The sequence below is a fragment of the Lichenostomus cassidix genome, chromosome 7 (genome assembly GCF_008360975.1).
Source record: "Lichenostomus cassidix isolate B80296 chromosome 7, HeHo_3.0, whole genome shotgun sequence".
NCBI lineage: Eukaryota > Metazoa > Chordata > Aves > Passeriformes > Meliphagidae > Lichenostomus > Lichenostomus cassidix.
Window position 1 is genome coordinate 10,689,647 of NC_139488.1, and position 16,266 is coordinate 10,705,912.

Below are 16,266 nucleotides of genomic sequence, written 5' to 3' on the forward strand. Positions count from 1 at the left end.
TAACTCAACCTCCCAACCCTAATGTCTTAGCACATTGAGTGAACTTCCATTGTAGATGGAAGTTCAACTCCATGAGATTGATGCCTCACTTGCTTCTTCAGAGAAAAAGGGATTTACTTGTAGAAACATATTTTCAGAATCAGCAGCTTTCCTTTAAGACTGAGGAGCATCAAATCAGCTTGGTTAATGACCCACTCCAATTTGAGAACAGATCATACAAGAAGCATACCACATCAGATTCCGGTTTCTCAACTAGGCACTGCTCTAAGCACCCAGGAGTGAAATTTTCATTTCAACATGAGTCAGTTCTTCCTTGGTCTGGCCACTGCACAGCCTAGTAAAAAAAAAAAGCAAAAAATTATCCACAGATACTCCAGGGACTGCAAAGCTGCTTAGGGAAAGGCACTCATGGAAAAAGTTAATTAATTCTTCATGCTTCTCAAGATTTTCAACTCAACAACAATTGTGACCGGTAAAGTAAATTCAGCATAGGTATTTTGGAGGAACTGCTAGAGGACAGAAAAAGGTAGAAAAATCTTCCTGAATGGCTATCCTTCTAAATACATTTTGTGCCTGATAAAAACAAATATGGAAGAATAGAATACACAGGAGAGAAAGAAATCTCCCATACCTAACAGCTCCATTTCTAAGCATTGAAGTTATTTGTTTTCAGCTGGATATTGGGTCAGATACTTTTCATGTATCTATGAACTATATTTGGTGCCCAGGGAACACCTTTGGAAGGAGAAGGGAGCTGCTTACTATTTTAAACAAAATTAGTTGAAAATTCTGCTTTCTCCAGACAGGACCAATATGACATGCTCTTGCAAAAAAGTAGTTGCTCTTCATCCAGTCCAAAGTCTCCTTTTGGAGCTAAATAACTACATTTTTAAAGTACAAAGGCAATCTAAATTCTTATTCATAACCAGAAAAACCATTAGGTTGATTTTTCTAATTAAATTACTAAAATATTTTCATCATCTGTATACTGAGTGTGGCTAAAGAAGAGACCTCTATCACAGCGGACCTTTGTTTGATATATTTGTTCTCTGGCCTGGGCTTGTAGGCCTCCATACACAAAAATTCACATATCAAATGTGTCGCTCTAGGATGAGGGGCCGTTTCGTTTCAGCAATGTCCTTCTATGGGAAAGTAAGGGGTATAAACATTAGGGCACAGGTATTTTCTTCTGGCTTATACTGAGAATCCTATCATCCAAAAAGTTAAAATGAGTTGCTCATTTATATACATCCCCAAAGTACACATCATCTGGGGAGTTGCTGGACTGGAATAGAAGGTGATTGTGTCTGTGTGTGTTGGCAGAACAAAAGTTTATCACATAAGCTCCACAGAAATCATTCATTCTACCCCTGTATTTCAAATGCTAACCCAGAGAGGCCCCTGCAGGGATGGGGAGGGTGGTGCACATCCCGGATCACTCAACTTCCATGCCTCCTTTAGAAAGGTCAACAGTGCCATTTGCAGAGGCGGTTTTAAGGGTATACACATTACTGCTAAAAACAGGACAGAAGCTATCCAACAAGAAGTAACTAATAACCAGTTCTAGCTAGTACTGATCTTGGTTGGATCCAAATCTGTAACATACAGGGGAAATAATACTATGCAACATCAACCCCCAGAGATCTTGGACCTTCCCTGAAATCCCTGAGTTTGGATATTGCTGATCCAAGTTTTCTTCAAAGTACTAGTACCCTTATTTTGATAGAAAGCAAAATTATCTGTAATGCCTTCATGTCTCACATGAAGCAATCTATCCATAATATAATTGCTTGGATTTTACTCTGCCAGCAGTCCAGTCACAAGACAAAAACAAGTAATCAATTTCCTTATTTGAAAGCCAGAAGCATATAATGTTTATTAATAGAGAACATGGTTTACATAGATTTTACTGTTATTGCCCATAAAACGTTGTATGCTATAAGCAAGGGTAAAATTTCTAACTAATTAGCTTGTGAAGATCATATTTAATGGAGTATATAAACTTAGGCTCTTTACAAATCTTTAGGGTCTTATTCATTAAGCATATTCCCATGCAGTCTTTATGCTGAAACAGGATTTTGGCACAATTCAAGGTTAAATAATCCACCCTGAGATTCACAAAATAGAACAGCTTATATGTTCCAGTTCTCTTAGCCTGTAAGAAAGGCTAAAAACCAAAGAACTCTAAACACAGCCAGGGAAAAAAGCTGTAATCTCCCAGATACTTTAAAAATGTTGTCAGCAGGAGAAAAGTAGTGTTTGCAACATACACTTTTATTTCCTGGTGCCCTGATTCTGAAAACAATTTGTTAACTCTTACAAGAAAATGTCCTGCACATGATCTTGCTGGATCACCTATTGCCACTGTGCAGGCTGACAGTCTTTCTGTACTGATGACCTAATGATTTGGACTTCCTTTCACAGTTCTCCTCTCAGCAAAACACTATAGCATAATTGTGCATAAATGTGCAAGCATTTTGTTTCAGTAAAATTGCGTGGTAAAATAACTAAATCGGACATCGACCCATTCAATTAGAACAGAATTTAGTCATGGGCACACCCAGGTGAGGAATGGCTAACCTCACATCTCTGCACTCAGTGAAGTTCTTGCTCAGTCAAACTTTCTAGTAGATTCCCTTAAGCCTTAGGTCACAATATAATTACACAAGTACTTGCCCATTTTAGTCCAAATCTTGCATTCTGACTCAATCCTAGATCCAAAGTCAAACTGATGTCCTTGAGTTTTGCAATTAACTGAGATCCTCAGGACCAGTATGTCATCACCTGTATTGATACCTAGTTTGTATAAGCTATGATTTCAGTAGCATTTCAGTCACAAAATGCTCAGTTTTGATACATTTTTCCATTTTGTTCCATTTTTATTTCAAAATACCTGAAATAGAAGGCTGTAGGTGTCATAGTAACTAAGATGTGGTAAGCAGTATTCTGAGGAATGTGTAGTAACATTGGAAGACAACAAATACATTATTGCAGAGAGACTATAATGCTCCAGTAATTCTGAGTTAAGGATTTGTCATAATATCAGAGTACAAAATAAATTATGGTTTTAAACTTATCAATTGTATTTGTGTCACCTTTTGGAGCCTCTTTGATTTACATTGAAATCCTTAAATTAAACGTATTCCTCTTATTTAGGTTGATGCTGCCCTCTTCTGAATATAGCAGATCATGACATTCACTACCCAGAAACTTCAGGATACTCAGAATGCAGGCAATTATTTATACAGCAATCTCCAAATAAGAAAAAAACAAATCCTTTCCTTTTTAATCTCACATAACTTTAATCAGCATTTATAGAAAGGACTTGGCTAAGAAACTATTTTTATTCCAATTTGCATTCGGAATGTCAACCTTTGAAACATCTAAAATCTGAGTTTCTCATTCACCCAGTGCAGGAAATTAAACTGAAGCAGACTTGTATGAATGTGAATCAGAATTTGAGTGTGCCTCACTCAAATTTGTAGAGGATTCTTTCCTGACCCCAAAATGGACCCTATTCCTTCCTTAGGGATCCTCTGACCACTCAAAGTAGATCATTGTGTTTTTAGAAGTAATTGTTAATGTCTGTCATTCTTCCCTAAAATGGTACTATGGAGGTTTTATTTTTGTGTTCATGCCCTCCAAGGTTTGCTTTGAGTGTCATGTGCAAACAAACTGATAATATGCCAAAATCACCAAGGTTCTTATGCCCTGGGCCATATAGTCACAGGAGCAATTAATAAAGCATACGAATGGTTTTATTTCACTGGGCTCAGCCTCACAAATCCCACGCAAGCCAAATGTTTACTGATCTCTTTGGAGTAGCTTCTTCAGAGTGATTACTTTGAGGAGCAGACCTCTAGACTGCCAGCAATGGAATATCATATTTTTAGGGCAGTAAAACAGCTAAGCATAGATCACACAACCAAATGCCTGCCCAGACCAGTAAGAAATTATACCTTTGGCAAAACCAGTTATTTCAAAATTCATTCCTGGTAATCAAAGAAAAATGACAGTTTAAAGCTATGAAACATATTCAAATAAACTACAAATTATGATCATCTGGAAATAAGCTATTGTTCTGACAAGATACTGATGTCTTTTAATACACAGCCCAGATAATCTTGGAAATTGTGTATCATCTGCAACACTGAATTTTGAGGTTGTTTGTAACAAAAAGTATTTAGACCCATATAGAGGTGCAAATCTTACCACAGCCTTCCAAAGGGCACCTCTGTGTGTGCATTTCAAGTGGAGCCTGAAGAATTAGAGCCAGCAAACGCTGCAAAAGTAATTTCTCTGAAAAGGGAGTGTAACAGTAGAAACACACCTGGTGCTGAATTCCCTGGCACTTTCTGGCACTGCCATGCAAAACTGAAGTGGATGAAAGGAATAATTTGAAGAAATATGTCATTAAAGAAGAAACTTAACTTACTGTGTTGACTGAAAAGGAGATGGCTAGCCCCTAACACTACAGGAAATACAGTAACATTCCTCTTGATGTTAATTTTTTCTTCCTCCCCCCAATTTAGAAAACTAAAGCCAACATTTTCAAGTTTGGAATCGGTAAGTTGGTACCTAGAAACTTTCTATGTGCATTTTCAATATTAATTTAGTTTACTTAGAGAACTAGATTCTTCTCCTGAGGAAAAATTAAATTCTCATGCAGCTCCAGGTGTAAAGGTAAAAAGGGAATAGTCTAGCTAAAAAATGCTCTTATTTTACTAGTGCTGAGCTATTACCATGTTAAATGTATTAATATCCCCCTGTTTGTCCTACATCACAAAATCGGTTCTTGCGAAATGCAGTCAAGTATGTCAGCATTTTTTGCCGCTCTGCATTAATTTAAAAATGAAAATTTACTTGTTTTGTTTACTATTTTTCCTAATTAAATATTATTTCAGGATGAAGCATTATCTGCTTCCTTCAGGATATAAATTCATCATGATATATGGAGTGATAACTGATATTATGCTAACAGGCACTAAAATCAAACAGTGCAAAGCTGCTTTTGGGGATCAAAAAAAAAAAGAGAATAAAGATAGAATAATTACAATTCTTTGATGCTAACAACAGGCTTGTCTGCATTCAAATAGTTAACCATATCTGGCCAGAAATATCTTATTTGTTGAAATAATGCAGAAGGGAATTGCTGACTAAAATAAATGGAGCAGAGATCGAAAATTGCTCAGCTATCTGATATGAGAAATAAATGAAGGTGAGAGTGGTTTCTCTACTTCTCTACCCATGGAGTTAAATGTGGGACCACACAGACTGCCATAATAAAAGCCACCTGATACCTGGCCTAAGGCACTGATTATTAGTATATTAAAGCTCCTTGCCCAAGCAGTAACTTTGTAATAAAGACAGTACATCACTGGAAGTCAAAAGGGCTGACCCATTAGGCAGAGTATGTGGATGTGCCTGCAATTTTGCACATGTGTTCTGGCATAGCCTGTCTTAACAAAGTTGCCAGACTTGGGTCAGAGCCCATTTATTTCCTTTATAATACCTCACATTATTAGTCTCAGTCGGACTGAAAGATCCCTGTTAAAATTCGGAACATTGATTTGCAAGCCACCTACAGTGTTTGATGCCCAGTTTCTATTCATCTCAATGGAATTTGAATTCACAAATACTTTAAGTAGCATTGGAAATCTCAGCCCAAATCTCTGGCCTCATTTTGGGACCATTTGAAGCTTGCATTGTCTCCAAAGAGAGCTTGATTGGGATTTATAATTAATTCTACTACACAGGTCAAATTACACTGGTAATATCTCAGCCAATTCCCTATAGTTCCTCAAGTTCATCAAATCAGGTCTTTAAACCAATGGTGAATTATTTAACCACCACACCAGAGACAGCATATCACAGGGGCTTCAATAGCTACTATTTGTGTTCTGCATGAGCCCACAGCAGTTGTTGAAGTGTGACTAATGATTTCCATAGAGACTTTTTGCCTTCCTATACTAAGCAATAGCTGGAGGAATGCAAACAAACTGGGTGTTCTATGATTTGCACATCTCTTCCTTAAGAGTGATAACAATCATCTTCGGAAGAATTGCTTCACCAGGGATTGTCATGATCTTACAAATCCCTGTGAGGAGCCACACTGACCACCTGAAAAGCAACCAGATCAAAGTAACCACTTTGGCACATACACTGAACAGGATTTTCCATGAAAAGAGAAATGTCAGTCAACATTTTCAAAATATGTTTTTCCCCATTGTATTTCAGTATCATAAGAATTACTTGATGTAGAATTGCTATTTTTTCATATATTACAAGAACACTGAATAACTTTGGTCCAAAAATGTTCATTCACTGCTAACAGAACTCAAAAACTGAAAAGCAGCTTTGAATAAATTTGAAATGTATTTTAAAAGCCTACTGTAGTTAAGGAATAATATATAAAATTAACAAGCTTTAGAGTAATAAAAATACAAAATGAAAACAGTGAAAATTTTAGCAAACATATTTTTGAAGACCTGAAGTTAACTCTGAAATACTTTAAAAACAGGTACATATTAAAAACTTTTATTCCTTTTTGCAATATACTTGAACAGAGAGATTGAGGAAAACAGTGGATAACCTTGAGCAGCTTTAGAATTCATTGATTTGATTAATGGTCTGTTTGACAAAAACTCCCCAATGCAAACAATGTAACATCTTCAACCTACTGATTGCAGAGAATATTGCCAGCAAAACTAGTTCATGGGAACCACATAAATATTGTTCCATTTTGCATGTGCAGCAGGCAGAGATTAAGCAAGTTGATAAAAGGTACAAACATTGCATGAACTAAAGGTGAAGCCTTGGCTCTACAGACATGAAGAGCCAGTTTCATCAATGACTGTAATGAAGGCACAGTTTCTTCAAATTTATATATCAAACTCATGATCATCTCTGGTCTTACTGCAATGCAGACCAAGATCCAAAAATGAGCAGTGAAAAATACATGCTTTGTCCTTACCACCCCACTCATGTGAAAATAACTTCATAAAAGTCACTTTACAAAGTCATAAAAAGGAATCCTCCTGAGGCTCCCAAAGCTATTCCCCACTCCACCAGTATCTGTCAGTTCTTCTCCCTACTTCCTTGTTTTTATGAAAGCGGACTAGCAGTGGGAGTCAGAGGGAATTTACCACTTCCTTTCATGGAAACAAAGTTCCGTCTCCAGTCCCCTCATTGCCTGTCAAGTTTTGAAAGAAGTGTTGCTGGAGGCAGGAATACTTTAAAAAAGCCCAGCAGATTTCTAAGTCAGTTTTAAAAGTGTCCTTTAAGAGCTTCCCTGAGGTGTTTACGGCTTATATGGCTCAATTAGCTATTTTATATTGCAGTATTTTCTTCAAAAGCAATCTTCAACTAATTGTAAATTCTTAGAAATAAGCTTCACTTCCTTTAAAAGTCTTATTTTTACAGCTGCAATAAAGTCCTCTAGGGCACATATTAGAAGCCACAATGGCGTATGACTGGACTTCAACACTCATGCCATCATCATGATTGGTGTCTCCAACTAATTAGCTGTACCCTAGTAATAAGCTGATGTTAGCACCTGTTCTCACAAAATGGATTTTAATAGAAATGGGGCCAAACTGAATGCATCTGGGGAAGTTCAGCTCTGAGGGCTGGCTGAGTCCCTCATAAACATGGGAAGGTTTTATAAAATCTCAGTGTGCACAGATCTCAGCGTTTAGTGGTTTTGTCACTGAACTTCAGTTAAACTGTTTGAATGACCAGCCCAAAGTACATTTCATTCTCTATATACGCTAGACAGGTAAGCATGAAAGCCATAACATTGGAGGTAGCTGAAGTTCTGAATCTTTAAAGGCAGTCATCTCCAGCACCTATGGAATAAATCCTTCCAGGTTGAGTTCAGTTCTGAAATAATTCTGTTGATTTTCTATATGGTGTTTTTACGTGACTGTAATAGAAGAACTAAAATTTTATAATGTCTTAATTAGAAAGTAACATTCTCCCCACAGTCACTTGTGTTACAAAAATAGGTAAATATAATACATATTGCAGGAGACATGCTCATCTGAAATGGTCTAATTTATTTTGCATAAAGAAAACTTTTCCACCTTCCTTTTTTCTATTTACATAAATAAACATTACAGCTATGGTCGCAGTGAGTTAATGAAAGAAATAATTTCAGTCGAGGCAAATCTTAATACCTCCATACTGCACTCTTTGAAGTATCAATAGATCACTTCCGCTTATGCCTGTTGGTTTTCATTTTGATATGTATGTTTTGTACTACCCAGACTATACTTTATGTGCTCTCCTCAAATTTACACAAATGAGAAGTCACCATGCTTTAGCCTGAGCTGCACAGCAGAACTGGGGCTCCCATTCAGTACAGCAGGCAAACACATACTGAACTTTAAAGTCAAAGGCACTTACACTGACATAGCTCAACTGTTCCCATAGTTTCCTCTTGCTTCGTGCATTTGTAAAGTCAGATTTGTGCTACACATCTGCTTATCAACTGACACTGCATAAAGACCTGAGCTCTGAGTGAAATCTGCTATCAGAGTGAAATAAAATATTTATCTAATACAGTTATAAACATTCAGGATACAACTCTAGCAATAAGAAATCTATTAAAAACCATAAAACCAGGTTCATTATATTCCTAATTTCCCAGATAAGACGAAAAATATTTGATTAATTGTACGGTGGCACAGCAAAATGTTTACATGATGAAATATTAATACCTTCTAACGAAAAAAAGAAAATGTGGAAATGAGGCAAGTTATGAACATGAGGCAATGATCCACATTTTCTAATGTCTAGGATTCAGGGTAGCCCCCATAACCAGCGTATGAAAAGCCAGAGCACTGCAACTGAGAGATGAACAGGAAACCTGAAATGTCCATAGCTTTATGCTAGCCTAGCCTAGTCCCCTTCACAAAATCCCTCTTTTCATGAAGTATAATGTGACTGACATTTAGAAAAATTGTGAATCACTCACCAATAACATATCAACGTCCAAGAATCCTGACTTTTAAAAAAAGCGTAGTGCTTAAGATGCTAGTTATGCATTTCATAGTGAAGTATATACATTTATGCAAACCTTCTCACTAAAGTACTATGACGCTCTTTTCTGTAGCGGAGAAGACTAATTCCCACCAGACCGTGCATTGTGGTCTAGAGGAAGACAGGATAAATAATCAAGGTGCTTGTTCCTCCTGCTCTCAAAAACTCCCAAGTGCTAGGACTGCTGAACGACACAAACAGAGCAGCACAATCATCCAGACACACTCCCCAAGACAACAAAGTAATGCCTTGCTTCTCAGCTCATGTTAACCTGTGTAGATCCAATATAGTAGAAAAAGCTGACATTTTTGCCAGCTGAAAATCTGCCCTGAACCTTAAAGGAGCTTGAGAACATAGCTGAATATCAGATCCCTTCAATTTAAGGTAGCTATCCTTGCCCAGCTGAGCTCTTTATTAGAAAGCTCTATTCCTTGTATAACTGAACACTACTTTATAACACTGATATATACAGCGGTTGTCAAAAGCATAGGCTTTGTGTTTGGAGAGATCTAAATATATTAGCCAACTTAATATCAATGGTCAAAAAGCAAGGACTCTCCCTGAAGGTAAAGAACACCATCTTAATGAAAAAAACTTGCAATAATCTTAGATCCATCTTCAATTTAGACCTTGTATTTTCCCCTGTTGTCAGAGTTTCAATCCGCTTTGCTATGAGCTCTGGGTTTCAATTTACAGAGCATTAGCCCTAGGCTCCTCATCAGCATTTTCAGGTCTACTGGGACATGCATTCCAAAATGCTGGGCAGTTGGAAGAAAGTCAACAAAATCCTGAGTGACAAACAAAGCAGATCAGTTGCTCAAGGAAATGGGGGGTTCCCCCAAAATTTAAGAGTGCCAGGTAGATCCAAAACCGCAGAGGCCAAAACAGTCTGAAGATGTTGACAGGAAACTGTCCCTAAGAGAGAATGCCTACCAGCTCATTCAACCAGGGAAGACCAAAATATTGAAAACCAAAAGCATCCAGATGGAGGCATCAAAATCATAGGTATGCAGCAATTCTATGCATTTTTGTAGCTCTTATTATTACAACATGCAGCATAGAGCACAGATAATATGCACTACAACAGGAAACAAGTAAATAGGAGTCATGAGGGCCACTGCAAACAAAAGCAATTACATCTTTGCTGGCTTCTGTCTGTAAGCAGCCTTCTTAAAACAAAGGTGCACGCCCACATACAAAGCCTTACTTTCCCTGTCTGACATATCACTCCTTGTTAATCTCTTTCCATTACAGCATATCGGTCCAAGCACTAAAGAAGAATTTGCAGTGTGCTCCTTGTTGCTACTGACTGCACACGGCAGCTGCAAAGCTTGTAGTCAGTGGATTTTGCAGCTGGTCTGGCAGCAGTTTTCAAAAACCTAGTGTCCAGATGGACATTAAATTTGTATTATTTTTGATATTTCAAAAGTGAATAAACCTATATGAAAGTGACTTATAAGGATGTTTATTTAGGGACTTATTTCTGACAGTTCTGAAGCCACTTTCATCCAAGCAATGCTTAGATGCTGAAAGCTTTACTGACCCTTAGGAAAAAGTTCCACTCTCTTGATCTCTGTTAACTGTCACATAAAACAGATGTGGAAGAACAGGTACATCCTGTACTTTTCACAGATTATGACCTACAAGTTAATAGACCCATTTACAACTACACTGCTTGTGTTCAAGAGCATATAGTGTACAAGAATCTGGCTGCTGAAGTTTTCCTACTTGCGATGTGAAAGAACGGAGAACAAGCAGGCTACAATTTGCAGTTTTCAAATTAAAAAGTAAATTAGAAGGGCAAGTCACTAGGAAAGGCATCCTGATTTTGGCTGGGAGGGAGTTAATTTTCTTAGTTGGCACAGTGCTGTATTTTGAACTCAGTATGACAACAACATTGATAACACATTGATGGCTTGGTTTTTGCTAGGTAGGGCCTACCCAAAGCAAGGACACCTCCATTCCCCATGCCCTTCCTGTGATGAGCTGCACAAGAAGCTGGGAGGGAGCATGGCTGAGAGCTGACCCAAACTGGCCAGAGGTATATTCCATACCGTAGAGCATCATGCCTGGTACAGAAACTGCAGCAGTTGGCCAAGATGGTCTGATCACTCTTCAAGGATAGGCTGGGCATCAGTCAGCAGGCAGTGAGTAACTGTGTTAGGCACAGTTTCTTTTGGGTTTCATTCTTCTCTCTCTTTTATTCATTGCAATAATCATTATCATTAGAATAGGTAAGTTTTGTTTTGTTTCAGGTAGTAAACTGCACTTACCTCAATCCACAAGTTGCACCTTTTTCCTGATTCTCCTCCCCACAGTGAGTGTGGCAGGGGGTGGGTGGCCAAGTGCCTGTAGAATGCGTAGTTGCCAGCTGGGGTTAACCACCTGGGGCCAGTGCCTGATGGACTGTGTGACAGGAAGAGCTACATTGTACCAGACAACACAAGTAGGTTTCCCATAGCGCTCCCATCTCCCAGCCAACTTGGAAAATTCCCCTGTATCACATAGGCGGTAAGACCCCCAATGTCCATCATTCTCCAGAAATCATAGAAAACAGTAATTCTTTATATTGAAAGTCCTTTAGCTTTGCACAACTGGGTCAAATTACTGTAATGGAAAATGATGAGGCATGCCCTTTTTTTGAACAACTTGAACAGAGAAATAATACCTTTTGCTTTGAAACCAATAACCTTTAAAAAGAAGGTAATATTCATTTATATCTTCAGTTCCCAGCATTTTGAGAGCGCGATTATACAATCCATTTTGCTAATAGGCTTTCAAAAATCTAAACTAAAACTCTCTGAAAACAGGTCACTGAAAGATCACTTTTGATGCTATAAAATGACACATCAAGATTTCCTTAGGCCCAAGCAGTAGAACAACCAAGCACATTATCTCTTTCTGAAGCTACTGTCAGATCAGGACATTGATAGTGCTTTAGTGCCTTCTCAATACCAGCTGTGAGTCTATCATCATTTATATCAATTTTATTCTCTGCTCACTCAGCTCAGGAGATAAAGCATACTAATAAGACTTTCAGGCATGTGAACCAACCACGTAGAACATACCACCACAAAATTCCCTAATATTTTGACAGCATAAGCAGACTGCACTGCCCATGGTATTTTAGCACTCCAAGGTCACTTGCCACACAAATTACTCATTCCCAGATTCCACATCATTAAACACCTGATTCTGTTCACTGAAAAGAACATAAGCTTCACTGGAAGAAAAATTATTAAATCAGCCATGACAGCTTTGCTATAGATTTACTAATCCAGTATAAATAAGAGTGCCACTCACAAGTCCAGTAGGATATAGTTGAACAACACATCTCAAGTAGTGGCAGTTAATCACAGTTAAATAGCTGGTCAATGGAGAGGACAGTTCCAGTCTAACAATAAGGCACTCCAGAGGCACATGGTGCTGAAGGCTGTGTGCTCTCCATAGCATATCACCACCAATTCTAGAGCCTGCAACAACTATTTCTATCTTCACATTACTGAACTGTGCAGTAACAAAGAGCCCTACAAATGCTTCATAATTATTGTATTGTGCATTGAAGAACGCAGCACTGGCTTGATGTTAAGCTTCCATTTGGAAAAATCATGCTATAAATATAAAACATGTACCAAAAAGCACAACTTTGTTACAGTAGCATAAAGGAAGGAAAAGGAAATTTTAAGAAGACATTAAAACCAGACATCCCAAATTAAGAATTTGCTCCAGGTTTCTAACCCTTCCAAGATAGTAAAGTGCATGATCAAAAGACTCCTGCAGACAAGTGTTACTGGTGCAAGCTACATGGCTTTGGATCACACCTCAAATCACAGACTCCAGGAGGCTTTCCCTTAAAACAGAGCTTTGGCTTCATATACAGAAGGGCATTGCAGTCTAACGTGAGTCAAGGCAAATCCCTCAAAAAGACCCTGTCTCCCATTCCACTGTCACACCATTACTGAGAAATTCCTGCAAAAACACGTTGCCATTGTGAGTGATGTACAACAGTGCTGAAGTTAAGACTGCTGATCTCATGCTATGAAACTGTAATGTTTCTTTGCAAAATAAAAATAGTTTTCAAACATTAGTGTATGGCATCATATTGATCAAGAGCAATTGAAAAATTGATCCAAAGCTTAAATTGTGAACAAAGGTATAGGACAACCAAAGCATGAAAATGAGGAAAAGAAAGATCCCTAGAGATAAGTGTAGTCCCAATAACAACCAGCTTCATGATTCTGCAGGGAAAAAAAAAAAAAGTGTTTCCTGAGGTGGTAGCTAAAAGAGGGTTTGTTTATCTCAAGGAAGTTACTTCCTGTCATTTGCCTACTCCTTTGTTCTGAAAAGCAGGACTTTCCTCTGAAAGGATATTATAGCAATAGACTTTTTTGGCAGGGTGGGTTTTTTGGTTTTTGGGGTTTTTTTTGCAGGGGGAGGGTTGTTGTTATTGCTGGGGTTTTTTGTTTGGTTTGGGGTTTTTTGTTTTGGTTTTTTGGGGTAGTTTTTTGCATTTTACAAACTACTTTTTGTTTCTGTCCTATCAATGGAAGAGCCATTTGGAAACGATTCAGGATTCATTATCACTTCCAACGCACTGACTACTGATGTTCTCTCCACAGTGCAGAGATAAATTGTATCATTTGACTACAAATAAACTCATGAGGAGTTCTGAAAGCTCCTTAGCAATTCAAAAGTTAGTACATAAGATTGTTCTATGAGACATTTCTTGGAGCTTGCATCTTTGCACGAGAGTTATTTTGTGAACAACCCAAGCATTTGACATGACAGCAAATAGAAAACAAGGTCTTCAGCCAGTATAATGTCTCAGCTCCATCAGCTTTGTACTACAGTATCAGCTGCCCCTTGATGGTCTGTATAAATAGAGGAGTACATTATTTCTCATTTGGATAAGGAAATGATACTGGATGACTACAGAGACATTGTCTTCTGCTTCAAAATTAAACTGTAAGCAGAGTTTATGCATAAGAATGCCCTTACTGTAAATGCATCAATTGTCACTCTCTTAACACATGTTTTACATTTGGCACACTAACAATACAAAAATGTTTATAAAATGGATTGGAGCCAACAGATGGCTCCTCCAAGCCATCAATATCAGAGTCCTACTCAGTTCCCACTCCTTCCCAGAAAAAGTCTGGGAAAACAGATTGGGATGATGCCTAAGTACACACACATGATTATTTACATCTGGTTTGGTATATTTATGCATATACAGACACACGTGTAAGTCTATGTACAAACACAGACACATGTGCAATATACTGTGATCAGGTATCTGGGCTCCTCAGCTAAGACCCTCCCAAAACCAATCTTTATACAAAGAATTTTTGTCTGTTCAGTACAGATATTTCATTAAAAGACAACGTTATTTTGGGAAGATCTCTTGTAAGTAGGTATTCTGGTTTCTGCTAACAGAGTATTCCACTTTTCAGACCAGTTTTTCTGTTCCATACCTTGTCTGAAGGCCTGCCAGAGCAGAGACTGCAACACCAGCTATACTTAGGCTGAGCTGGGGGAAGCTGTTTAGCCGTTCTCTGAAAGAGGTCAGGAATAGGCACTTCTGAGATGCATGGCAAAAGCAGAGGCCACATGATACAAGCATTGTTTTGAGCTGGCTACTGCCACTTCCCACATTTCAGAAAAGAACTTCTCTCCAGCATTGCCATTGGGAAATTGCTTCATTCTGACAGATAAGAGCAGCTCTTATACTTAAATTTCGGTAGTTGAATGGCCCTTTTTTTTTGTGCTGATCACCACTGTTAATGTCAGAAAAGAAGCATGTGCCTTGTTTGTGAAACAAATTTGTCAGACATGACTTGGTGAGATGAGTACTTGCATGCTTCCAGCTGGAGCCCATTTCTCTCCTAAATGCCATCAATAAAACCAGGATCTATCTTATACATGTGATTCTTGCTAGAGTAATGTACATATAGTTCCCTTGAAATTGTTCCCTGTTTATTTATTTTTGTAACACTGATATTTACAACACAACACATCTGTATTGTAAGCCTCTAGAAAAACAGTATGAATATACACTGCAGATAACTTTTACAGATAAAATTTATATTAACTCTAAAAAGCTCAACAACACACCAGTTTAGAAATAGGCAAGTGTGAAGGGTTTCCATTTCAGATCAGTAATTTTTAACCTTACAAATGTCAACCACACCTCACCAGGTGTGGTTTGCTTTTGCTTCTTTAGCTTTGTCTCCAAGAATCCCAGCTGGAACTGAAAGCCTTACAAGGCCCTCCAAAAGCAAAAACACTGTGCCATTCCCTACCTGTTTTGTCAGGCGGGGGGAGGGCATGAGATAGTCTCTTGCTTAGAATTTGAGGTTTGTACAAGTTACCCTTCCTCCTAAAGACATCATCCAAGAAACAAACACCATATCTTTCCTACTCCATTGCCCAGTTGATACAACTGATCAGCAAAGGCCCATACGTGGAAGTATTTGTGCCAGAAACCACATAAGCCACTCACGTCAAGCTCCTGAAATTCAAAACAGAAAAAAGGCTTTTCTGTCTGGCTCAGGAAAAGAATAAAGTGCAGCCTTTTTTCCACAGCCAAAAAGGGGTCCACAGATATGCCAGAGTACATAGGTCAATATCAGCAACTAAGGAAATCAGAGGAACTTCCATCTGACCCATTCTAAAAACAGAAGTAGATCTGAGATATGACAAGGAAGCCCCTTCACCAGACAGATTTTCACTTCAATGACAAGAAAAAATTCTAAATCAAAATTCAAAACCAAGTAGTTCGTATTTTCCAAAAGACATCAGGCTATGACTAACACACCATAGCTTATTGGAAAACAAGACTAGAGCTCTATTATCCATAAAGACAATCTTTCAACCAAAAACATATGGAATGAGAAATTGAACAACCCATTCAGGTTTTGAGGGGTACCAAAGGCAACTGCTAAATAGAACAGAATACAAAGTAAATTATGGACAAATAACTAATATTGCTCTCTTACTACACGAGGTTTGAAAGATTTTCTCTCAAACACATTTTCTAACAAAGGTCATCAGTAATCACCTTATAAATACAAAGGGGAGCAGCTATTTTCTCACTTCCTGTGGTTGGAATTAGTTTTGCCAATAAGACAAGGACCCCAAAAAAGTTTTCTTTCAGTTCTAAACCTTGACAGACATTTCTTGAATGGCCTTTAGGAAAAGTTCTAATTACAACTGGGAAGCTGG

General features: G+C 38.1%; 1 protein-coding gene across 2 annotated transcripts in view; it reads right to left on the bottom strand.

Moving 5' to 3' along the window:
• SATB2 (SATB homeobox 2) overlaps window positions 1-16,266 on the bottom strand; it is a 226,980-nt gene that overhangs the window by 186,549 nt on the left and 24,165 nt on the right. For both annotated transcript variants that reach the window (XM_085066112.1, XM_085066111.1), the window contains exon 4: window positions 230-334. The gene's annotated coding sequence lies outside the window, so the exon portion shown is untranslated. The remainder of the gene's footprint in view (window positions 1-229; window positions 335-16,266) is intronic.